General features: G+C 47.9%; 1 long non-coding RNA gene across 1 annotated transcript; it reads right to left on the reverse strand.

Annotated features, from left to right (window-relative positions):
- Positions 1-12312: 12312 nt before the first annotated feature.
- LOC130683553 (uncharacterized) lies at positions 12313-24237 on the reverse strand. Its single transcript, XR_008997321.1, has 5 exons — positions 23888-24237; positions 23290-23368; positions 20937-20983; positions 20324-20529; positions 12313-12613 (listed from the first exon to the last, which is right to left on the reverse strand). It is a non-coding gene; the product is annotated as an uncharacterized LOC130683553 (long non-coding RNA).
- Positions 24238-24990: the final 753 nt, after the last annotated feature.

Raw genomic sequence — 24990 nt, forward strand, 5'->3', positions numbered from 1 at the left:
CCTGGAGAAAAGTAGGCACAAAAAAGCAAAGCCACTTGCTCCAGTGAAATGCAAAACAGTGGAGGTGAGACTGGACCTCCAGGACATCAACATCAGCGCTCCCAACTGGAGTCCTCAAAAAAGCCCTTGGGGAGAGACCAAAGGGAGCAATCATTTCAGGAAAAAGGTAGAAGACAACAAAAATAGCTAACCCTTTCAGAAAACACTAAAAGCCAGTGACTAAAAAGCAACTTTAGGTGCCAGAGTGCCCAGTGCAGTGTTCAATGATAATGGCACAGTCCTGTTCTGTGCTGTCAATATGGTAGCAACTGGTCACGTGTGGCTGCCAAGCATTAGAAATGTGGATAATGTGACTAAAACACTGAATTTCAATTTTATTGCATTTAATTAATGTTACTATGTTGGACAGCACAACTCACACCCAACGCCATTGTTCAAAAACATTACAAAACTTCAAGTACTTGGAGACTTGCAAAGCCTTGAAAAACCTGAATAAGACAATATGCAAACCAACTAAAAGGAGGAAGAGGCTTCTAAACTGTACCTTGCCATCTACCCAGGACTATTTTCAAAGCCCATTAGGTCCTGGCCAGAGTTGGTGGCTGAGCCTGCCCTGAGGCAGCCCTTGCAAGATGCCTCTTCTCCCTCCCGGGAGCCTGGCACGCTCTGATCCCCACTCTGCCCCCGCCATCCCTGGCCATCCTACTTCTGATGGTGTGCACCATTCTGCTATGCAGTGGCAATCTGCTGGACCGTGAGCTCCTGGAGGGCAGGCACTGGGTCTCACCACCATGGAAAACCTCCCTCCAACTCCCAGCCCAATGCCTGTCCTATAACAGTTACTGAGAAGAGGGTTGTTTTTAACAGAATTCCTAATCGTTAATTCAGGGGTTGTTATTACAAGATAATGCTATGGACTAAATGTTCATATCTCCCCAGAATTCCTATGTTGAAGTGCTAATCCTCAGTGTGATGGTACTTGGAGACAGAGCCTTTGAGAGGTAATTAGGTTTGATGAGGTTTTGATGGTGGGACCCCATGATGAGATTAGTGTCCTTATAAAAAGAGGAAGAGACCAGGGCTCCTCTCTTCCCCACAGGAGGACAGAGTTAAAAGGCAGCATCCTACAAGCCAGTAAGTGGGCCCTCACCAGACACCAGACCTGGGGCACCTTGATCTTGGACCACCCAGACTTCAGAACTGTGAGAAATCAATGTTAATTGTTTAAGCCACTGGGTCTATGGTGTTTTATTATAGCAGCCCAAGCAGACTAAGACAATGTCTTTGGAAGAGGCAGTTTAGACACCAGCTTTTTCACATGCACTCATTAAAACTAAAAACAAAACCAACCAACCAGAGAAGACATCTGACCAAGCTCTTCCCATGAGGACGAGGGGCCAAGGAAGAGCCATTCTCTGCTCTGAAGAGGCCCCAGGGCAGTGGGAGGAATGACCAAGTACACAAGTAATTATGATCCCAGCCATAAAGTCACTGGTTTCATTTGAGCGATGCAGATGGAGCCCTTGGGGGCTTCAAAGAAAGAACAGCGGATTATTGCTAAAATCAGAGGATGGCAGAGAGAGGTGGCAGGAGCAGACAGCTTCCTGGAGACAGTGGCATCTGAGTCAGGTCTAGAGGGATAAGGTGGATGTGTGTGGATAAAATGAAAAATGAAAGTTCCTGTGGCCAGGATTCTCACCTGGCCCTGGTCAGCTAACTCATGTGTGGACAATACGCTGTTATTGACTCTTAAAGAGGCCTGCCCAGTGCTCTGGGTGACATGGTGGCACAGCTGCAAGGCTTCAGGAGAGCAGAGCAGAGGCTGGAGTGCTGGCAGCAATGAGGACAGAGACTGGGATGGCTGTGCCCAGAGGATGGCTGTGCAGGACAGCTGTGCAGGCAGAGGGGCCCAGAGGCAGAGACCGGCTTGCTGCATGCAGACTCGCTCTGAGTGAATGAGATTTTAGTGATTGACCTGCCACCGTGGGAATAAAGTTGGGTATAACCCTTTCACCCCAAGAACGTTTTAGTGTCATTTCTTTGGTCACACTGAATCCACAGCGAACTTGCCTGGGGCTGAAACCCATTGGCAAGACAATGTGCTTGTGCAGAGGGGAGGCTGGGGTGGAAGCAAAGAACAGGGGATACAAGGCAGGAAGTGGGGGAAGGGAGGGGGACATCTGGAGACTGGTGACTAGTCTAGCCTTTTACGCATCACTGCCATATAGGCTGGAAAGCAGCTTGGTTCTGGTGAGGCATTGATGTTAAGGGGTTCCCACCCCCCACAGCTCTTTGGAGCTCAGGTTTAAAACCATAAGGAATTGGGATATTTTGTATTTCTAGTTCCTAGTCTCACCTCCGCTGAAGTGGATCCCCCAAGCTCAAGCCCCACCCCTTTCACAGGGAGTGAACATGGACAGCTGGACAACCAGTGTGGCCTCCCAAATGGCCGTGGGAAGGGGCTGGGTTGTCTGCTCCCCCTCACCCTTCCACCCGCTGTGAAAACCACATCAGCTTTTGGAGATGCCCAAGAGATTCGTTTCCATCTGTTCTGGGCATGGTTGGTAGGGAAGCCCCACTTGCAAGAGGGCAGCTTGGCCTATCAGCATGACAGAGACAGCTTTGGATGGGGTTGGGGAGGGAGCCCCTGCAAAGGCATGTTCAGCCAGCCTGGGAACAGCTGCCCGGCCCTGGGGCCAGGAGGCCTCCAGCTTCCCAGCCCTCTCAAATCATCCATTTTGTAGCCTGCTCGCTAATGATCCAATTAAGTTCATCAGAAAAACATCTGTTCTGAATGGTAGGAACAGTGGTATGCTCGGAGAGAAGCCTGCCAGAGTCAGGGGAACGTGGGTAACTAAGTAAGTAGAGCCCTGGACGTCCCCATGAACCTGGAAACTGCCTATCCAGACTTTATCCATCTCTACACCAGCAAGTGTCCTCAGCCAAGACCCCAGGACAGACTCGTCTACAGCTGCGCTGCTCTCTGCATACCCAACACCCCTCACCCTCACAAGCTCCTGAGAGCTCTGTGAGACTGGGCAGGGGACATACTTTTGAACAAACACTAGATGAGCAGCTGTTCTGTTCAAGCATATTCTTAACAGTTTCTTCCAAGAGCAGGGCTGGAAACAACAGTTCCCACAGAGGTGTTCATGGGGGTGATGACCCCCAGGCAGGAGTGAGGTTCAGTTGAGAGGGAGTCAGGGGGAAGGGGTGACCCAGTACAAGGATGCATTAGTGTAGCAGCTTCCACCTGGGAAAGGAGTGCTCAGTTTCTTGGAAACTCCTCAAAAGCATCTCTGAACTGCCCATCTGAGAGTGGAAAAGGAGAAACGTTTATCCATAGGTTCCCATCCACTGTGGGTCAAGGCTGGTCCTGTGCAATTCAAGGATGCCCATTGGCACACGTCTAGGCCATGAAGCAGAAAGCCCCAGGATGGAAATGAGAGGTACATGATGTGGCCCAAGGTGAGGTACAGCCAGAGAACATCCGTGAAGCTGCTCAAAGCCTCCGAGCACTTGGGTGCTGCACCATGGCGAGAGTAAGAGGAGTGTTCCAGAAAGCCTTGGAGAGTTGTGTCTGCTTCTGTCATGTCCATCTCTGGAGTCCAAGGCCTAGGCTAACCCCACTTGATGCTTGCTCCCTGCTCAGATGCTGTATTAGTTTCCTAGGGCTACTATAACAAATCATCACAAACTTAGTACCTTAAAACAACACAAATGTACTATCTGATAGCACTGGGGCTCAGAAGGCCAAAATGGGTTTCCCTAGGCTAAAATCAAGGGGTTGGCCAAGCTGTTTCCTTTCTGGAAGCTTTAGGAGAGGATCTGTTTTCTTGCTTTTGCCAGCTTCTGGAAGGTACCTGCACTCCTTGGTCTGAGGCCCTTCCTCGATCTTCAAAGCCAGCAGTGGCCAGGTGAGCCTTTTTCTTATCGCACCATTCTGACACTGGCTCTCCTACCACAGTCTTCTCAGTTAAAAGGACCCCTGTGATTACCTTGGGCCTACCTGGATGAGCCTGGCCAATTTCCCCATTTCAAGGTCAACTGGTTAGCAACCTTAATTCCACCTACAACCTTAACTCCCCTTTGACATTAACAAACATATTCAGAGGTCCTAGAGATTAGGTCATGGCCATCTTTGAACCACTATTTTTCTGCCTATCATAGGTATTATTCTGCCTCTCTCTGGGAAGGGGAGCTCAGGGCATTAATGCAGTTAATTGGGGCTGAACTTCATGGTCCTTAGTGCCAGGCAGGGAGGGACTGTCCCGAAGCTGTCTCTAGGGCCCCCCATCTTCCTGGTACAGCAGCCCACTTTGTCAAGAACAACTAAACACAATCAAGTCAAGAGACAGTAGACACAAGGACCCCCAGGCATCATGGAAAGGGCCTGAACTTCTGGACTGATCTCAAATCCCAACTCACTCATTAGCTAGTGGTAGGGACTAAAGCAGGCCACTCAACCTTCCCAAGCCTCCATATCCCCACCCATAGAGGAGGGCTGATGCCCTAGCGGGCTGTCAGCATTTGATATTGCTTTCCAACCTCTAAAAAATATCTGTTGAAGAATGACTATGTGGCCGCACTCTCACAGGCCCTGAGACCCCAGGGAGAGCAAGGCCAGGTCCCATCACTGGGGCTGTCAAAGCTGCAAGTTCTCAAGGGAATAACCCTTTGGCTATTTACTGATTTATAATATACAAGATATAATCATGACCATTACCTCATTTGATCCTCAAAACAATAAGCCAGAGAGATAGGCCAGACAGCAGCCCACTCCATGGGTCTTCCTGCGATCTTAGGGAGACCTGTGCCCAACACCATGTACAGCAGGCTGCCTTCTGGCCCATTTCCATACTTTCACTAGGCGAAGAGAAGGGGATTGAGAAACTAAAACCTAAAGAAATTAGAATGGCTCTTGTCTAGAGCTACAGAGGCAGTAAAATATTTTAAAGCTATTCTCTCACCTGCTATAGATGTTTTAACCGTATTTGGGGGTGTGGGTTGGAGATGGAAATATTTGCACCTTTCTCTTTGCATTCAGCCCTTGTGCAAGCATTTTCTTGTCTCTGTCTCCCACAGACTTGTGAACTCATCACCTAGGAACAGCAAGGCTTCATAAGGGGCTTTGCTATCCTTTTTAGTAGCCTGCAGGCTAAATATGTCTCCTCTCCCATCCTGAGGTCTCCTGGTGGGTGAGAATCTAGAGATTCCTTATTAGAAGCCTCAAGTAGCTACCCAATGCATGGCAATTTCTCTCCAAGTCTCTAATTTTGCACCCAGGTTGGCAGATAGGAGCTTCAGCCAGCTGGCCAAAGCATTCAGGTGCCAGCCCTCCATCTGCAGAGTGAGCTGGAGGAAGTCAGTGAGCCTGCATTTGGCTTTCTCCTGCAACTCTGCCTCCAGTTGCTGGGAGGGGAGCTCCTACCTAACAGAGCCTGAAGGGGCCAGGGAGGAATGGCCTGGTGCACAGGGTCCAGGGCAGTGTCCTTTGGACCCCCTTATCCGGCGCGTGCCTCTGCCTCCCCTGCCCACCCTCTCCCTGACTCTGCTTGCTCCACTACTAGGGCTCCCTCCATCACTTGTCAGATCTCCCAGGCCCTGCAGGCAGGATGCCCTAAGTCTCAAGAATAAAGAAAACATCTTAGGGTTTGACAAGCCCAGCATTTGCATGTCTGTTTTCAGAGAAATACCCATCTAGGGGGATTAAGCCTCTTTTTTTCCTCCCACCCCATCCAACCCAAAGTATGAAAACATTCTTGACATAGTTCCCTGCAGAAAGACTTCTAAAGAGAAAAATACCTCCTATGACCTGTGATTTCAGTGACTTGGTGTGAAAAGCACCCAAGAAAAAAGATGGGGTGGAGAAGAGAAAAGAAAAAGAAAATCTCTTTAGTTAAATTTAGTAACTATTTAGTAAATTTGTTAGCTATTTAGTAGGCAATGCATTTGCTTTACTCTAGGCTCAGGAAATACAAGTGTTGGTATGTATTTCAGTCTTGGGCATTACCTTTTCACTGAGGAGCAGGGCCTGCGCTCCTATAGGCCCAGGGGCTTGGAGGTGGGGGTGGGGGAGCAGGACTGGGTGGAGGAGGTGAAAACCCAAAGCCCAGAGCCACCAGGCAGAGGTGGAGGGACAGGGAGCATTTCTTCAGGCATTTTTCACTGGGACTTAGGCTATCCAGGTGTTAAAAGGCTCTGAATTACAGAGAAAAAAAAAAAGATTTCCCCTTGGGAAGCCCTGCTTCTCAAAAATGTGCCTCCCTCTTGGGGAGGTCCTCTCTGGTCTACTCTGAGCACATAAAGTGAATTCAGAGGGGAATTCCTAGAAAAAGACTGAGTAGAATGACTCATCCTAAATTACAAAAAAATTTAGCTGAAAATCATCTCCTGTGACAAGATGAACTTGGCTGCCATTGTTCCAAGAAAGGCAGAGTTATGCCCAAAAAAGTGAGTGAGGACTGAGAGCAGATGATCCAGGTAGATGTAGCAAAAGGCAATTTTAACATTTTGAAGGCAAAGGAAATGTGGCATTGCCCAGGATAAGAATCATCTACTCATCCTTCCCTCAACAATGGAGCATGTACAATTGAGCAGACCCCCATGTGAAAGGATGATTCCCTTCAAGCTCAAGAGGGCATGCTGACCCACAAAGCCCTGGAAAGGAGATGTGGTGGAAAGAATGGGAAAAGTAGAGAACCCCCAGAGAGCCGGTTGACTGTGGAAGGGCCAAGACAAGTTCCAGCACAAACCCCACCCGAGACAGGGCCCAGCACATGTTGCTGGAGACAGGTGGCCTGACACACAGAGGATGCTCAGAGAGTTCCTGTGAACCAAGCCCAAAATGGCACAGCACTTCTTGTATGTCAGTCAGGAGAGCTGTTTCAAAAGGATGCCCAGGAGGAGAAGCCTGCAGGAAAGGGCCCCTATTTCCAAGGAGCCAGGGGGCTGAAAGGGACCACTGAACCGGCCCTGAGATGAAAGGAGGGAGACTCATCACAGCCCCCACACCCAGACCCAAGGAGCACATGTCAGGACACTGGGACAGGGCCAGGGGAGGCTAAGGCATGAGTGCCCACATGGGACCTGCCCTCGGGCCACTGAAAAGGGCAGTTGCCTAATGGCCGCTGGAAAGTAGAGGGCTGGGCCAGGGCTGGCCAGAAATGGGAAACTTGAGGAAAGAAAGGCAGTGGGGTGGATTGGTTATGAAGCCAGACACCCTGAAGAAGTACTCCCTCCAGTCTTCTTAATCCTAGAACCTGCAGTAAGCTGCCTGCGATACGTGAGGAAACAAGCCAGGCCAGGAGTCCTTCATCTGGGGTTCTCATCCCAGAAGCGAGTGAAAAAAACTCTTCTTACCACCTTTATGGCACCTCCCAATAACAGGTAAATTTCAAAATTCTTTCTTAGATACACAGAAGGGTATGTCATACAAAATGATGCAGTCAGCCCTCCCGCCTTGGATTTCACTGCTGGATTTCTCTGTAAACATTTAGCTTTCCCTCCACAGGACCAAAGCTGAGGCTGGAGGGGAAGTTAGCAATGGGCTGACTGCAGTGATGTTCCAGGTAGACAGGCTCTAGAAGACGGTAGAGATGGGTGTGCAGGTAGGACATCTGACCCCAGTTCTGTGCCACTAAAAGGAGAGCATTGAGACCCACAGGCTTTCAGGCAGAGAGCGGCCCTCTCACCCTGGGCATCATCTGCCTTGGTGCTACCCTCAGCCCCGACTCGACCACCCAGCTCTGCTCCGTGCTGAACTGATTAGTCATTCATAACACTTCAGTCATTAATCCAGGAAGGAAGCCACGCTCACTTGCTGCCTCCTTTTCTCTCTGGGAGTTTGCTGCCATTGCAAAACAGATGAGTCATCAGACGATCCCCGAGCCCTCGTTAAGCCCATTGCCAAGAAAGGTGTCTTGCAGCTCATTTGCTGGTGGGGAAGCCACGCTACAGGCCCTGAATCATGCTGGATCCAGGGGATTGCAAGGCCAAACTTGCCTGACTGAGTTCACTATTGCATCACTGAGATCAGCGCCAGGAGAGGCTGCCCAGGTCACCAAGCCCTGTCTGCCCCACCCAACAGCTGCAGCCAGGGCTGATTGTGGGACACAGATGTTTCTAGGTCTTGGGGACACTCAAGGATCCAGAGACAGACAGGATGGCAAAAACGCTAGATACTAGCTAGAACCCAGTGTCTCCACTTGGCAGATGGTAAAACTGAGACCCAGGGACGCTGTGGCATTTGCCCAATGACAAATAGCTGATTAATAAAGACAGGAGAGAACTCATATTTCAAGTTTCTGTCCCTAGCAATTCCCACTGCACCCTGTTACTCCAAAATAATGTTAAGGCTTGGATGATAAGGAAACACATGAAAGGCAAAATAAAAAACAACCCAAATGTCCATCAGTAGGCAGGTAGTTTAAAAATTAAATATAGGTTAAACAAAATGAAATGCTAATAGGCCATTTAAAGAGATTGGCACAGCTCTCTATGCTCTGATATGGCACTGTCTCCCTCATATAGTTTTAGAAGGAAATCAAGATAGAGAAACAGTACATGCTACCATTTTGGAAGAAAGGTAACACACCACACATACACATGCATGTGTATGTACTTGCATATGTGTGGACTAGCTTGAGGCATGCACAAGAAACTGGCAACAGTGGTTGTATCTGGAAGAGGCTCTGAGGGACAGAGTATAAAGAATAAGAGGAGAGGACCTTACTTTTTACTCTTTTCTCTTACAACCTGGATTGTTTAACATGGTCCTGTGCAAGCTAATTAAAATCTAAAAGTCTTACCTAGCTCAAGACTGGGAGTCAGGAATCCTGATTAGCTATATAGCATATAGTAGTTATGCAGGAAGCATCAGCTGAATAAACAATGGATTAATGATTGAAAGATGAGCGAATGAACAAAAATGTGTCTTTTTTTTTTCCTCAGCTCCAAGATGATAATTAAATATATGGCAGCACATTTTGGGAAAGACCAGAAACACAGATCACAGTACTTAAGAGCCAGACAGAAGCATTAGGGTTATTGTGGACAGCCTCTCGTTGGGCAGAGTAGGAGGAGCCTGAGAACCTGGGTTCAAGTCCTTGGTCAACCAAAGTCTCAGGAATCTCGTTTCCTCATCTGCAAAATGGGAATAGTAATACTCCTTCCTGGAACCTTTGTGTGACTCAAAAGAGATCATTAATGTGACAGCAACTGCATATTATCTAGTGTTTGCAACAGGTTGAGGGACTGTGGTTATTAGTAGCAATACTAGTTATTTTCAGTGTCCTTTCTCTGACTAGTGCTCTTAACTAGTCAGGTTTCCAAAAGTAACTCTCATTCACTGCCATTGAGCCCTGCAAGCTCTGTTTCCTCTACAACCCTCTTCTCCACAAACAGGTCGGAGTGCTTTGCCCAGCATCTTCCTCCTCAGCACACAGTGCCTTTTACTCTTACTCTTTTCTACCTGCTCAGGAAAAGCTCTGGGGGGGCCACTGTAGTGCCCCTCCTACCCTTTCCCCTCAGCCAACAAAGGCCCAGATACAGCTCGCCTGACATCTCACAAAGGGACAGCCCCAAGAGAATGACTTCATTCCTTCATGTCTTAAAAGCTTTCATTTTAAGTCATCTGATCACACGTAGAGGCCTTGAAAGGAATCATACCTTGAGCTAAATCAGCCACCACCTCATTATTTACCCACCAGCCTCTCACTGGGGATTGACTGACATCCAGGGGACAGCAAAGCTCTCAGCAATAGTGCCTTCCCAGGTGGCTGCATAGGACGAATCACCCTCCAGCTCTCACTCTAGGATGTGGGAGGAGGGATCTTCTGGGTCAGATCCCGGGGTGACGGTGGGGAGTTGCCAATAGTACCCCTGCTAGGAGAAGCCAGAAGGAAAGAAGCATCCCTCAGGGAATGTCCTCCACAGTGATCCCAGAAAGTGATTCCGGAGAGCACAGTCCCATCTTCCCACCTCCAATAGACCTGCCATCCACACTCTCAGTGGGGCCTCAGGAAGGCCCAGCTATGCTTCCCATCTTGTGGCTGAGGCAACTGAGGCTCAGAGAGAAGAATGGAATTATAGATCTAGGTTAAGAACCAAAATCTCCTGCCTCCATTCCAGTTGTTTCCATCTATGTCCATGGAAAATGGTTCCTGAAGCTTAGTAGGCATTCAGTCAATGGTAGTTGACTAAATGGAAGAAAAATCCACTATGGTGCTTGGAAAGAGTGGAATGCTTATCATTTAGGATACAAATATTTGTTGCCTGAGTGGGAGAAGAAAACAGGGCAGTGCCTAGAGATACAGGGACTTTGTAAGGAAACACAGTCACTAGTTTAGAGCCATCGATCACATACTACTTATGCACTACTAGTTACGCATAAGGCTGTGGTGGCCACCCTCTTACATACACTCCTAATTGTCACAGCTCCTCTCCCTTCTCCCTCTCACGCCGGCTGTGTCATTGCTGCTGCTGCATTTTCCCTGTCCACCCTACACTGGTTGCCATCCCAGACCTCTTCCCCAGGCATGGCCTGGGCTTGCCTTCATGTTGACAAGGCGTGTCTGTGCATGGCCACAGCTCTCCTTTTTGAGGTCCTCTCATCTTGCACTAATGTGCTCGCTCATTGATTAATTCACCAAAGATGTACCAAATGCTGATGTACCAGATACTCCACTACTATCTTTTCATACAACTAAGCAATTGAAAATTACATAGAATTTGGTATATCTTTCATAGAGAGCCAGAGAGAAGAGCTGTTCCAAAAAATCCTGAAATGAATTAATCTAGAAGCACAGGGACAGCAGTAAAAAGCTTGAGTTTTTATTAATGCATTATCATTTATTAATTATATTCCTGTCTTAAATGTTCCCTCAGTCACCAGAATGGAATCAATAAATGGCAACATTTTCCCATCTGATGTTTTTAAACCAGATTACAAAGCCATGGAGTTTTAATTTCACATGCACTCGTTTCTGGGTCTTAGATTTTTTTTTTTTTTTCCTCAAAGCAGATAAATGAGGTTCTAAACTTAGGATAATAAGGCTTAACAGTGAGGCGCTTTTTAAAAAGTGAATCATTTCTCAGTTCTCCTTTGCTAATCTCTCTTGGTAACATTAATTATGAGTTTGTGCAGCATGCCCCAAGGCGAGCTCAGCTTTCCCAGGACAATTAAAGTTACTTAATTATTAAAAACTGTGTGTGCTGCTGCCCAGAGAGAAAGAGGCGGCCAGGCCCAGCTCCCACAGCCCCCCACAGGAGTGACCGGACACTCTGTGGGAACTCGGCTCCTTTCCCTCACCATTGTAATTCTTTCAATATAATCTATGAAAATCCCCTCGCCGACCCCTCCCACCCAAGCAGGAATGATTTAGACGCCTCTCTCAGTGCTGATTGCAGCCTGCTGGCCCCTCACAGCCTCAGGGCCAGACTCCAGCTTCTCCAGGCCAACAGCCTGGAGCTGGAGGCCAGGGGATATGACAGGGCCTCCGCTGGGTATTCAGGCTGAAGCCAGGCCCCTCTGACTGACGGGCACTGGGAACGCTGAGCCGTGGTGCCGAGTGGGCCCTCTTGACTCAGGCCTTCAGCCTCGTGGGAGCCTATCACCCCACACCCAGAAAATGAGTTAAGGAGATGATGAAGGCGCCATCGCCAAACTGCATTTGCAGACATTAATCACCAAGAGCAGATACTTACTTGAAGCAGCCTTTTTCCCAGATGGTTCTTCAGCTGTGGGAGTGAAGAAACTGAAGCTGGCCCTGGTTCTACCATCAACTTCCCAGAGAGACCTCAGGCGAATCACTCTGGCAATTCTGAGTCTCAGCGTCATAGACTGAGGCATCCTGCTCTAGGGGCCTCCAAGTCCTGATTCTCAGATGAGTCTAACACTTACCTTGAAAGGAAAACTCAAATTTTCCTTTCCACTTTCTACTTTCTTTCATTCATTCAGCAAGCATTCCATGGGCCAGGCATGGCTCTAGCTCTGGGGATTGGGCAGAGAACAAAACGGAGAGGAACCCCAGCCCTGCTGGAGGTAATGTTCTCTAGGAGAACAGGAAGGAAGGTGGTTGTCCTGGGGTCTCCCAGCAAGTGACAGTGAGACGGGCAAGGACTCAGTCTCCCGACCCCCAGCCTGGGAGCTTTCAAAAGGCTCTTGCTAGCTATCTGTTTCTGTTCCTTTGCTGTCTCCCCTTCTGCTCTATTTAGCTCCTTCCCATTCCAAGTCTCCCGGAAGCTTAGTCCAACAGAAATATGCTGCTTGCAACCATGAGCCACATACATCATTTTACATTTGCTAGTAGAGGCATTTTTGAAAGCTTTAAAAAAAGCTGAAATTTATTTAATGATATATTTTATTTAACCAAGGTATTTAAAAATTGTCATTTTAACTCTTCATACAAAAATTATTAATTAGTAAAATATATCTTACATTTTTTCATTTAAATCTCTTAAATCCAGAGAGTATTTGACATTTTCTGTACATCTTCACTTGGCTAGCCACACTTCAAATCCTCAGTAGTCACATGTGTCTTGTGGTCACTGTCCTGGGCAGCATTCTGAATGCTCCATCCTCCTCCACAGAAAGTACAATCCAGGAACAGACCTGCACAGAGCATGGCAAGGGGAGGCTGGAGCACGGCTCCTTAGATATGTTTGCATTTTTCTGAGTACACTGACACTATGGAATACTTTGTAACCAAGAAAAAAAGATACTCTTTCATTATGGCTGGTATGGAAAGAGCCCTAAGATACATCGTTAAGTGCAAAAGGGCAAGATATAAACAGCACATATGGAATTCTGCCACTGCAGGGAACCCATGTCTTTGGTTGTATACACACAAACTGTCTGTAGGAGGACTCATAAGAACTAAGAATATTGGTAGGAAGAAGATGCCTAGGGGTAGGAGCTCGATGTTCACTGATTGTATGTTTACCCTTTTGAATTTTGAACTACGTAGATATATTACTTATTCAAAAACTAAAACCAAACTCTCCAGTGAGTGGGCATGGGAGGCCTGCCCAACATAGCACTTGCCCTATTGCCCATGGCGGGGCGTCAGAAGAAGCAAATACAGGTCTCTGTTTCTACTGCCGTAGCACAATGGAAAGAGGGAGGCTTGGCCAAGGCCCAGGTCAGGAAGACATGATATCAGGTGACTTTAAAGGGCTCTGTTGTTTCTGGAAAGGCAGTGGTCTCCACGACCACACTCAGAGCCCACTGTCCTGGGACCACTCCACCACGTGCTGCAAGAGAGTGCCGCTGCTCCCCAGGAAGGACCCCTGGGCTTGAGGGGCGAGGAGGGAGACACTGGCTGGGAAGAGGTGTCATCCTCCTTTCCCAAAGGATGTCATTCATTCCTAGATGTCATTTCCAGAGGCATGACGCCACCCTGCCAGCTGCCCTCTAAATCCTGGCATCTCCAGCCCGTATATGACACAGAGCAATGGAACCAAGAAAGTAGAGCAAAGATGTGTTTGGGCATGTGTGTGTCCACCTGTACACATCTGTGGCCCATGCTTGGCATTCACTCTCTCATTCATTCATCAGCTCAACAAATATTAGTTGGGCAGCTATTATATTCCAGTAACTGTGTTAGATTATTGGGATACAGCAGGAACAAGACAGATGAGGTCCTGCCCTCATGGAGCTTATAGTCCAAAAGGAGAAACAGGCATTAAATTAAAAATAATTCACTCCTGTCTACTGTAATAAGTGGGAGGGAAAGTGCATGAAATGCTCTAATCCACTCTGGGAGGCCAGGGAAACCTCACTCAAGAACTGGCATTTGAGCTAAGTCTGAGAAATACATAATCCCCAAATGATAAGATGTGACAGGTGGGCCTTACACAGGCAGGGGTCCCACTATTAACTTGCTCTGTGCCCTCAAATAAACCCCATCACTTTTTTAAAGAATATTTTTATTTGAAAATAAATGTAAATTTTCAAAAAATGGTAAAAATAAAAGTAGTATAAAAACATCTGTATGTTTTTACCCAGGTGATTCACAATTGTTCACATTCTACCCCATTTGCTTTATCAGTTGTTCCCTCTCTCTTCCTCTCTCTCTTTACACACGCATACAGACACTTTCAGTCTGAAAATGTGAGGGTGCCTAACATACATCATCATGATCCTTGATGACTAAATGTTTCAGAAGCCCACTCACCTTCTGAGCTCAGCTCATTCCTTTCCAGCATTGGAAGATAACCTCTGTCCTCTCTCCTCCCCTTACAAGGAGCACACAGGAACCTGCATGAGCAAATCTTGGGCACATGCAACAAAATCATTATCATTTTTTCACAAAGCACCTCTTAGGATTCAGAGATGAAAATCAAAGTGTTTTCCCGAAGCAACACCCAGGGTCTCAATTCCTCCCAAAGACAGCCTGCTGTACAGCCAGGCCTGGGGTGGGAGTGGGGAGGCGTAAGTGGGGGGCAGTCAGCCATGTTCCTCTTGCAGCCCTTCCTCTCTGCTGGGCAGCCACGAGCCCCAGGGAGGATGGTTCTGGGCTGATCTGCCCGCCCGACAGCTTAGGGGAAGCATCTCAAGGCAGCCGTGGCTGACACAGACAATGCTCGCACACCCCAAGAAAGGGCTCCTTCGCCATGATGAATTGGAACAGAGCCAGCATAGAAACCCTCTCCTGGCCAGTCAGCCCTGCATTCAGGAGCACAATACCGTTGGTCCTCCCAGCGGGTTTCGAGAGCCATTCCCTTAATGAGAACGATAAATTTGCAAGGAAAGGCTGGTTGCCAAGCACAAGAAAGGGAAGTGCACCAGGCCTCAGGGCCCCAGCGGACCACCCCACTGAGCACAGGACCTGCAGAATCAACTGGATGCGGACTAGGCCCTGACCTACTGAGTCAGAACGTCTGGGCCCAGAGCCTGGCAACGTGTGCTTTTCAAAGCTTCCTGGGTAATGATCTGTCAGTTTAGCAACCACAGGCCTAGATACCCTCTGAGAACCATCCAGCACCAAGGTCCTTTGATAGTGTGAATGGGGAAAGAGACCTAGAGGTAGAAGATTACAGACTCACTTAAAGGGCACACGCTCACCCCTTGCACCCGAGGGATGAACTGGATTAACAGCTTCTCCAGAGTAGAAACTTCAAGTCCTTTGCTGGCAGCCCATGACTCTTGGAAGGGAAACATGAGCAGCCAAGTGCCAGTGTGTGTGCAAGGATGTCATATAGCATCTCTCAGCCTTGGTCTACCTGGACCACCTCTGATGTAGTAAAGCTCTATCCTCGAAACTCAATTTCCCCCTGAATTGGGGGAGAGAAGCAGAACAAAATCAGTAAGTGGTCAAATTCTGCTCTGGCAGCACTAATGAAAGCTGGCTGCTGGCATGGGCCAAGCTGGAGCACAGCTGTGGGCAAGGCCGGGTGTACCCAGGGGTGGCCCCTGGGTAAGCCCAGAGGGCCCAGCTGTCCGTCCATCAGCAGCACTGCTGGGCCTGACTCATTCAGCCCCTCTCAGCAGGCAGGACTGGAGCTGCGCTCTCTGCCTGTCCTGAAAGCTTCTCCCCTCCCGCCCCCATGCCCCACGGCTCGGGATGGCAAGCTTATTTTCTTTTACTCCAGTTACCCACACCCCTCAGTGGGGTCACTCTACCCCATGCTGGGGGCTTTGTCTTGAGTTTCTAGGCAAACACTGGGACCCTGGAGCCCTGCAACCTTATCCCTCCCATCATTAAACACTGAGACTCCCAGGGGGCCAGAATCTGTGTCAGAGTCAGCCCCCTCTTCCTTCCCCTTCCCCAGCATTCCACCCCACCCCAGGCAGATAGCAGGCTCTCAGGACAGAGCAAGGGGGAAAGGAGAGAGGAAGGCAGGAAGGCCGCAATAAATCTGCAATAAAATCCAGCTCTTCTTGACCCACTTCACCAAATCTCTCCCCAGGGTCTGTTCCAGGAAACTTCCTTAGTTAAACCCATTTCAGAACTACTCTCCCTCCCACCCCCATCATTCTAGGATTCTTTTGTGAGGGCAGAGTGTGAACTAAGCTAAATATGTGAACTAACTGGATTTTATAAAGATTTGCCAGATGTGAGAAGTCACCCACATAGCCCACAGAATGAATAACTGATTGAAATAATAAATATCTCTGGATGTTTAAATCTGGGCAAAAGCCACCTCCTCAGTGAAGGTTTCCTGGATTTTTCTAACTGGAAGTGATCGCTCCCTCCTCCAAAACGGCACATTACCCAGCCTTCTTTGGCTGACAGATGCTGTTTTCTACCTTGAGATTCAGCCATCTTTGTATACATGGTAGGGTGCTATAAAAGATCCAGTAAAGGTTTTGCAGTCAGACTTTCCCAAGTTCAAATACCACATCTCCCTCTTACTAGCCAAGCAAATGTAGAGGAGGTGCTTAACCCTTCTTTCCTTCTTGTTTCTTCACGTGTAAAATCAGAATAATAACTACCTCCAGGATTCTTATGGGGGTTAGCGTGTGGTAGGACTTAATAGAGTTCATATTATTTCCATACTTCCTTTAAGGACCAGGAAAGGATGACACTTCTCTGACTGCTAAAGTTAGGTTTGGCAATTGACATCCTCTGGCCAATGAAATGTGAGCAGAAGGGGTGCAGCCCCTTCCTGGCAGAGTCCTTGAGAAGCCAGTGCATAGTTCTCCTTGCTCTCTTCCCCTGCCACAGTGAATCCTAGGAGCTCATGCTGAAATGCCGGCATCAGAGGATGGGAAGCACTCACCAGCTTGGCAACCATGAGCAACACCGTCAACAAAGAGCTGTGCTGAGAAGGTAACAGCAGTAAGAAATAAACTGGTGCTGCTTCCAGTCGCTGAGATTCGGGGATTGTTTGTTAACACAGAGCTACCTAACCTATCCTAATACAAGACACAATACATGTGGGACCCTTAGCATGGCTCTAATATGTAGTAAATGCTTGATAAATTCATCATGATTGAAGAAATACACAGATGACTGTCTGAACAAATGGACAAATGAATAAACTAGTAAATACTGCCGGACTGGTGCTACTTTCTCTAAGGAAACTCTCCTTGTGACAACTCTCCTGGCTCCTTCTGGGGAATCTAAATGCCTTGTGCAGATGCCCCTGGTGCCCAGGCTACCGCCCAGGCAGTAGGGATGACTATCCTTTATGACACTTTTTCCGGCCTACCTGGGGTTGCAGCGTCACCCACGCGGCCCCACACACCTCCCTGGGCACCACTCTGCCACTTCTAACTGGGATGTGACAGGAGTCAGGGTCCTTGGTTCCAGCATGTTTACCATGGCAGATGCCATCTGGAGACTCCCAGCAAAGTAACCCTTGAGAATCCCCTGAGCCTCCTCATCACTGACAAGGCACGCTCCCTCTGGGAAGAGAGCCTGAGGAGATGGGTCAGTTGGAACTCCTCACTGCTATTCTCCAGTCCTGGAAACTGAGAGGCCTTTGCAAGGGGCCACTTAGTACAGTCCAGGCTGACCCAATGGAGGGTACGGAGACCTTTACCCAGAGTAGGGCTGAGAACTGCCAAGAGCAGCTCCTGACAAGTGCATGGGGCTACAGAGCTTACCCAGTATTTTCATCTACGGGATCTGCTGCAGTCCAGATAGCACTTTGATGAAGTTACCTAGACTGGAATCATTACTGTCCTTGTTTTTTAGAAAAAAGCCGAGTCTCAGAGCAGAGAGCAGAATGTTTCAGGACACTCCATAGCATCTAGAAGAGGAGGATTCAGTCACTGATGCAGGAGCCTGCCTCGGGATTTTGCCTCTGCCTTCTGAAGGGAAGGCTGAGCGCCCCTGTGATTTCTTCAGATCATCTGGAAATTATACATCCCATCCTTTGTCCTCCTGTGGATTCCTATTGCAACATGACGCAGACATGTGGCGTGTTCACCCAAAAAATCCTCAAAGACTGCTCCCCCCAGTTACTAAAATAAAAAATAAAAGAGAGAGAGAAAGAGAGGAAATGCCATTCCAGAAACCAACAAAGAACCCAGGAGAAGAGGGCAGAAGGGAAGAGCATGCTTTGGAAGCACTGACCTCCTGGCCCCACAGAAAAGGGAGGTGTACACCCGAGGCAGCAGACATTATGCATCTGGTGTATAAGCAGAGTCTTTTTTGAGTGAATTCAAGGCCATGGCACGGAATTGGCAAATGTCAAACCTAGAAGTCAAGGCACCTGGGAGAGCAAACACCAGGTCGGATGGAAGGAGGGTGGTGGCTGAGAATAGGTCCAGAAAACCTGAGGGCTCCCTCTTCTGTGGTGTTTGTATGGGTCTGAGGACAGGTGTGGGGCCACAGGGACCCAGTGGGGCAGGGCGTTGCTGGCTGCAGTCTCCTCTTCTGGTTGAAGAAGGGTTGACCCCAGGGTCCTTTGCCTGCCCAGCCCTGACACAGAGATGGTCTTCATGAACTGAAAGCCCTCCAGTTCTCCATCTCTAGACTGCTGGGGGCTGGGTCATGGCAAACCAGCAAGCACGGCAGCTGTCACTGCCGGGGCTTCAGTCCTCCTGACCCAGCAAGGAGGGCAGCTCGCTCCCACACCCACTTTGGGGTGGGGTGGCAAAGGTACTTTCCTAAGGACCACAAGTCATAATTGGACAAGCCTGGATTTGAATCCAGTCCCATCTGGCTGCAAATCTCAGGCTATTTCTCTACATCATGCTGCTTCCCAGGCTTTTAGTCAAGATCCACTCAGAGCAATAACCCCATGGGGTCGTTTTTTAAAAAGTTGGTCAGCCATGTCAACAGAGAACTGAAGGGGCCAGTGACAAGGAAAGGTTCTGTCTCCTTCCTTGGCCCAAAGAGAATAAACAGTAATACTGAGGGCGGTGCAGCAGAAAGCCATTTACCCCAATGTCCTTGCCAGAGACAAACAGATAACCCTTATTTGCAAATTTGATCAAATATTAACTCAGCACCCAAGGGCGCTGTCCCATGCAAGCAAGACAAAGTCCTTGCCTTTAGCTTTGGAGCTTAGAACTGAGTAAAATGAGCCTGGGCATCCACTGGCTGCTTTCCTCACACTGAGGAGACCCTGGGCAGGGGTTCCTCCCATCGCCACCATGGAGTTGTACCCAGGCACCACATATGCACTGGGACAAGCGAGAGCTCAGCCCTCATGTAACTTAAGTCTCCTGACGTGCAGGAGAACTCAGATTACCCTGGGCCTGCTCTGCTCTCTACCTGCTCTGCACACTCCCCTTCGGCATCACCCACTCCCACTCCTGCTCTCACTGCTGTGACCAGGCAGAGCCCAGAAGCATCCTCAGCTGCTGGGCATGGAGCCACCTCTTCCAGATGCATCAGAGTTTCTGCTCTCTGGGTCTCAGTAGCATCTCTATTCTGTTGTTTGCCCACTAGCTGAAAGCCACGTCACCCTGCGCCTGTGACCACTGTTTCTATAGACACAGGGAGGTGGCAGCAGGGGAGCAGGGCAGTGCAAGATCTCACTGGCATTGCCTAAACATGCTGACATCTCAATTCTCAGGTACCATAGGTGCCAACTTGCCTTCCCCACTGGGTTGTAAAAATAAACGACAGATCTGGAAACCCACTTCCACTCCTTAACTAAAGCCTGCTACTCAGTGTTATGTTAAAACCTTAGCAAGTAGGACATTAGTGTTGGCAATACACTTCACCCATCAGAACAGATGAGGAGTAAAAAAGAAAAAGAAAAACAAACCCAGTGTCCTCCTCTTAGACAGTTGAGACTGTAGGCAGGACAATACTGTTCAGACCAAAGGTCCAAGAGAGAGAAGACAGGTTGCGGAACCTCTCCTGTCCATACTCACCGGCAGGTCATGGCCCACCGGAGCACACTGCCACTGCAGCCGTTCTTGTCAGATCTCAGGACTAACGGCCACCCCCTCATCTCCCACCAGCTTTAGTACCTCAGAACTGTCTAGAAGGGCCTTCTCTTCCTTCTCCCCCTGGCTCATGCCTCCGTCAGTTCAGTCCCACCCCCTCAGCACAGCCTGAACTTCGATCAGAATTGATTGTCCCCCCCACCCAATCATCTCCTATTTTGAATATAGCTATTGGACAACATTTACCACATTTTATTGTACTTAGCGCTTTTAAAAATCAGACTTTCAGAATACTTTAAAGTGTTCCCTAAGCAAAGCAAGTATTTTATAAACCCCAAACTTGCCTTACAGTAGCTGCTCAGCAAATATTTATCGAACAAACTATGGAGTGACTGAATAAAATACTTTTACAGTTATAAACTACTTTTTTATTTGATCTCACAGTATCCCTCATATAGGAAAGAACAAATATTATTATCCCCATTTTACAGATGAGAACAGGCCACAGGTCCAGTCTTGTTTACTCACCAAAGTAATGTTTTTAGTGTGCGGGCTTCAGGCCAGAGCAGTGCTTCTCAAACTTGAACACGCATACGAATTTCCCAGGGAGCTGGGTCAGATGCAGATTCTGGCTCAGTGGATCTGGAGTGGAGCCTGAGCTTCTGCGTTTCTAACAAGCTCTCAGGATGCTGGTGGAAGGGTCTCACTCGAGTCTTACCTATCTAACGGGATGGCTGAGGGAGGGAAAATACCTAATGAGCTTGAGTATGCAGCAGGGACTAGAATCTCCCTCAAAACTGTAGGAAGGAGGAAGGATAGATTTTACCCATTCTATCCACTATGCCATTTTACAAATACGGAGACCGTGAATCGAAGAGACTGTGCAACTTCTCCAAAGTCTCACCCAGCCTGTCTGACACCAGTTCAGGACTGCCTGGACTGCCTCCCCTAGCCTTGTGAGCTGGGAGGACTCAGAGACAAGGCATCATGTCCCATCTGAGGAAGTTGACAGGGGGGGCACCTGCGCCAGGGACTGCAACACGAAGTTGACTGAAAGAAGAGCCTGAAGTCCAGAGGTGGGTAAGCATGTGCCAGCCAGATTCTACCCCAAAAACATGCCACATCTTTGTTTTCTACTCACAGCCCAATTAGACTGTAGATGGGGGTCTACTTCCATCAGCCCAATCCCTTTAAATGAAAGAAAAAAAAAGCTGGCTTTAGTATTTTCCTTTTAAGCCCTGAACCTCTTCAGTGGAAAGTGCTGCCCTTCCGACCTGTTGATGTAATTGCCATAATTGAAGATTCCAGGCCCCCATGTGGGTGGACAGGGCCCCATTCATCCATCGGGTCAGCGAAGTGTAAACCTGCTGAGTCCTTCAGATGCCCTGGCCATAGCCTCCCCTCCCGTCCCCCTCTGGCCCTGCGGGCTGGACTCCCCGTGACGCCAAGGCAGCCAGGCCCAGGCTGGTCCCTCTCTTGCTCTGGGAATGGTGCCTAATTAAGGGGTCTGTTCGCATCTCCAAGGGGCCGACTTAAGGCCTCCTGACAGTAATGAGAGCCACACGTGTGGGGGTGGGGGGCAGAAAGGACAGCCCCCCTGCTGTCTTAGCACCCTATTAAACAGCAAGTCACACACACACACACACACACACACACTGCAATTCTGCAGTAATCACCACCAAGTCTTTAAGTGCTACAAGGAGCTGCTCCAGTTCTGAAAGAGGAAGAAACCAGAGAGAAGAAATAACTTGCCCAAGGGCACACAGTGAGTCACTGTCACTGGCCTCAGGTGTCCTGCTGCACCTCACAGCACAGACTTCCCCCTGGAGGGTGGGGCTCTCCACTGTGGCCCCTGGGGAGCAGATATGGGGTGGAGGGCAGGGGGAGGCTCCCAACTCGCTCTTCTGGAGCAGCCAGTTTCAGAGGGCTGGCCGCAGCAGAGCAGAAAGGAGCATTTAGCCGGGGCTGGGATTGTTGGCCTCTGGAGATACCCTTTGATCACACGACAAAGGCAACCTCAGAGTGGGACATTCACTGCTGCCGGTGGATCCATACCTAATCCTCGCCCTCCTGGGGGAAAAAGGAGCCAGTCTGGTAGCCCTCTCCTGCATTCTTTGTGTCCCTGTCTAGCCTCCTATGCCTTCCCCTCCCCCACACCCTCTCTCTCAGCCTCCTCCCCTGGAGGCCAGGAGCACCTGAAGCAGGGCTGTGCAACGCATTCCTTCTGTTCCCTCAACAGAGGAACTTTGCAGAGTGCCCAGCACATAGCTGGTTCTCCATAAATATTCATTAAATATAATAAAACTCAAGTGGATATTTGCCCCAACTCTAAGTCTTATCAGTGCGTTGTTTGAATCCCAACTTTGCTTATAGAGAGAGCGCAGAGGTGGGGTAAAGCAGAAATCTGAAAATAATGTGGACCAAATATCAGAGATACTAGCTCATTAGTATAAAAATAGTGAAAGAGAGGGACAGAATATTTCAGCCCCATCTAATTCTAATTTCATGGCACAGTGATAAATCCTCAGAAAGAAGCCAATAATATCCTTAGAACAAACAATACTCTTGCAGAAGTTTGCCCTTATCCCTCCAACTAGCATCTCTACTCCCATATTTCCTCTTTGCACTTCCCATTGCTCTGTGCACACTAGCATCAGGCGGGTGGGGCTTATCACCTGATCATGTGACTCTCCTGCTCAAAAGCCTTTGCTGGTTCCGTTTCCTCTACAGGAATCTGCACTGCCTGACTCTCAGGACCCTCTCCAGTCTGGCTCAGGCTTAACTGAACACCATAGTTCCCACTGCTCTCTAAGAGCACTTCCTCCCCTTCTGTCGAGTTGGTCTTCTCATCTAGCTTAAACAGTGTACAGAGGATGGGGGTAAAAATGAAATTGGGGTGCAGAAGACCCAGACGTAAGTCCTAGATCCACCATATGACCTCTCTGAGCCTAGTTTCCCGTGGGTAAAATGGGGACGACAATAATATCCACCCTGTAGAGTTGGTGTGATGATGAAGGGGCATAATGGATCTTAAAATAATTTACAAACTGTAAGGGCTAAAAGAGTGGCCATTTCTCATGTCTAGCCATGATTCTTCCCATCTCAAGCACTGGCTTTGATCTTCCGACTCTTACACCCAGTCAAACCCAACTCAAACCCTGCCACCCAAAGTAAATCATCCTGATAACTCTAGTTTTCACTGACCCTAGCTTTTAAGGCCTCACCTGTGATTTGTTCAGTGTGTCTTGCACCTGTTAGCCTTAGAACTCCAAGCTTATGGTTGTTTACTTGTATATATGATACAAAAATTTAAGTTGCTTACAATGAAAAAATAAATGTACATATAATAGTAAATCTCAAGCTACAAATGTAGGAAAAAATCAGAAACATCACTGAGAGAGGAAAAGGACAATTATGTTAGACATCCAGGTTAAGCTGGCTGCTGCAGTTAAGTACCCTTACCCTGGGGGTAATCTTCATTTTATCTTTCTCACCTTTCTGTAGAGGAGAGACTTGCACTCTTCAGCCCACATGAGGGGAGGGTTGGAGTAGAACTCTCCCATCTCCCTCCTCCTGGAAAGGAGGAGTAGCTAATGAGATCAGCGAGGGGTGCATTTCCCAGGAGGCAGCTACTGAGTCAGGGCACAGTGATGCAGTCTCTGGCTTTTGCTCCTTAGTCACATCAGAGGAGAGCAGGCTTCTGCTCTCTGTCCCACTCCAAGCTTCTGTGATAGACCACCTGCACAAGGACTCACCCCTCACTGCCCACCACCACCACTAAGCCATTCTCCAACTGTTTCTACTCCACTGGCCTTCTACAAGCAGGCCCATAAGCTTTTCCTTGAAGTAGCATGAATAAGTGTATCCAGAGTCTGCTTAGCAGAACATGCAGATCCCAAAGTCTAGCTCCGGGAGGGAACAGGAGGTCCCCCGCCCCACTCCCTGTTACAGGGGTTAATAGAGAACCCGCAGCTTTGGAAGCCTCCCTGGTCATAGATTAGCCTGAAACTTAATGTGCATTTGGCAAGTGGTTTTTGAGCCTGTTTACAATAACCCCAAAAGAGGAAAAATGATGGTTTGATGGCCCTTTACCTTCAGCAAGCATGAATGTGAACTCTGAGCTCTTGGTAGCTGAGGTATCACTACTTGATTTAAAAAAAAAAAAAAAGGAAATAAGGCTGAGGTTAAAGTGGAATATGTCCTGATATAAGGGACAAGAGTAACTCAAAGGATGGGGTCCTCAGTGATGGTTTAGCAGAAGAGGCCAGAAGTGTCTTTTTTTGTTTATTTGGAAATAATCCATTTTAAAGTTAAGGGCAGTATCAATTTATAATTCAATGTGAAGGAACTAAACTAATGCAATTCAAGCCTATATGTTTGTGTTGATCCCAATCAGACCCAAGGACAGGGCTTAGTGCCTTGTTTCAATCCTGTTTTATCAAGAGATAAATAGCAGACAATTTAGAATTAAACTCATATACTTCTATATATATGGAAATAAAAACTGACATGACCCTTTGGAATGGCAATATGTATTGAGAGTCTTAATAATACTCTCCTTTTTTAAAAAAATAATACTCTCTTTAACTAGCAATTCCATTTCTGGGAATTTATCTTAAGAAAAATAATTCTTTTTTACAGTTACATGCTGAAATATATTAAATAAATCATTGTACCTGATTGATGAAAAATTATGCAGTCATTTGAAATGAAGGTTATGTTGCTATCATGTTAAATAGCAAAAGCAGAATATAAAATTGAATCTATACAATGGTCATAACTATGTAAAATCATGAAAGAAAAGGAGGAAATATATCAAATAATGAGAATGGTTATCTTCTTTCATCTTTTCTGCAGTTTTCTATTTTTTAATGTGCATAAATCATAATTGGAAGTAAAATGAACCTTATTATACATATATCTATATATCTGCAATATATAGATATAATATATATATTAGCTGTCCATGGATCCTCATACTTTAGATACCAGCCTGGCAGACATCAGAGCTGACATGCTGTTACAAAAATTAAGAGATGTACTTAATGCTTGATCCAGATGAGGGGCATCTCTTTCCCACCCAGAAGGAAACCCATTGTTGCTAGTGGGTAGGATCTGCCTTTACTAAACAGGAGCTTTGGAGGTAACTGGACGCACTTGGCCTACTCAGTTTAGCTATAGAACCCCTGAGGACA

This window comes from Manis pentadactyla, chromosome 1, assembly GCF_030020395.1.
Source record: "Manis pentadactyla isolate mManPen7 chromosome 1, mManPen7.hap1, whole genome shotgun sequence".
Lineage (NCBI taxonomy): Eukaryota > Metazoa > Chordata > Mammalia > Pholidota > Manidae > Manis > Manis pentadactyla.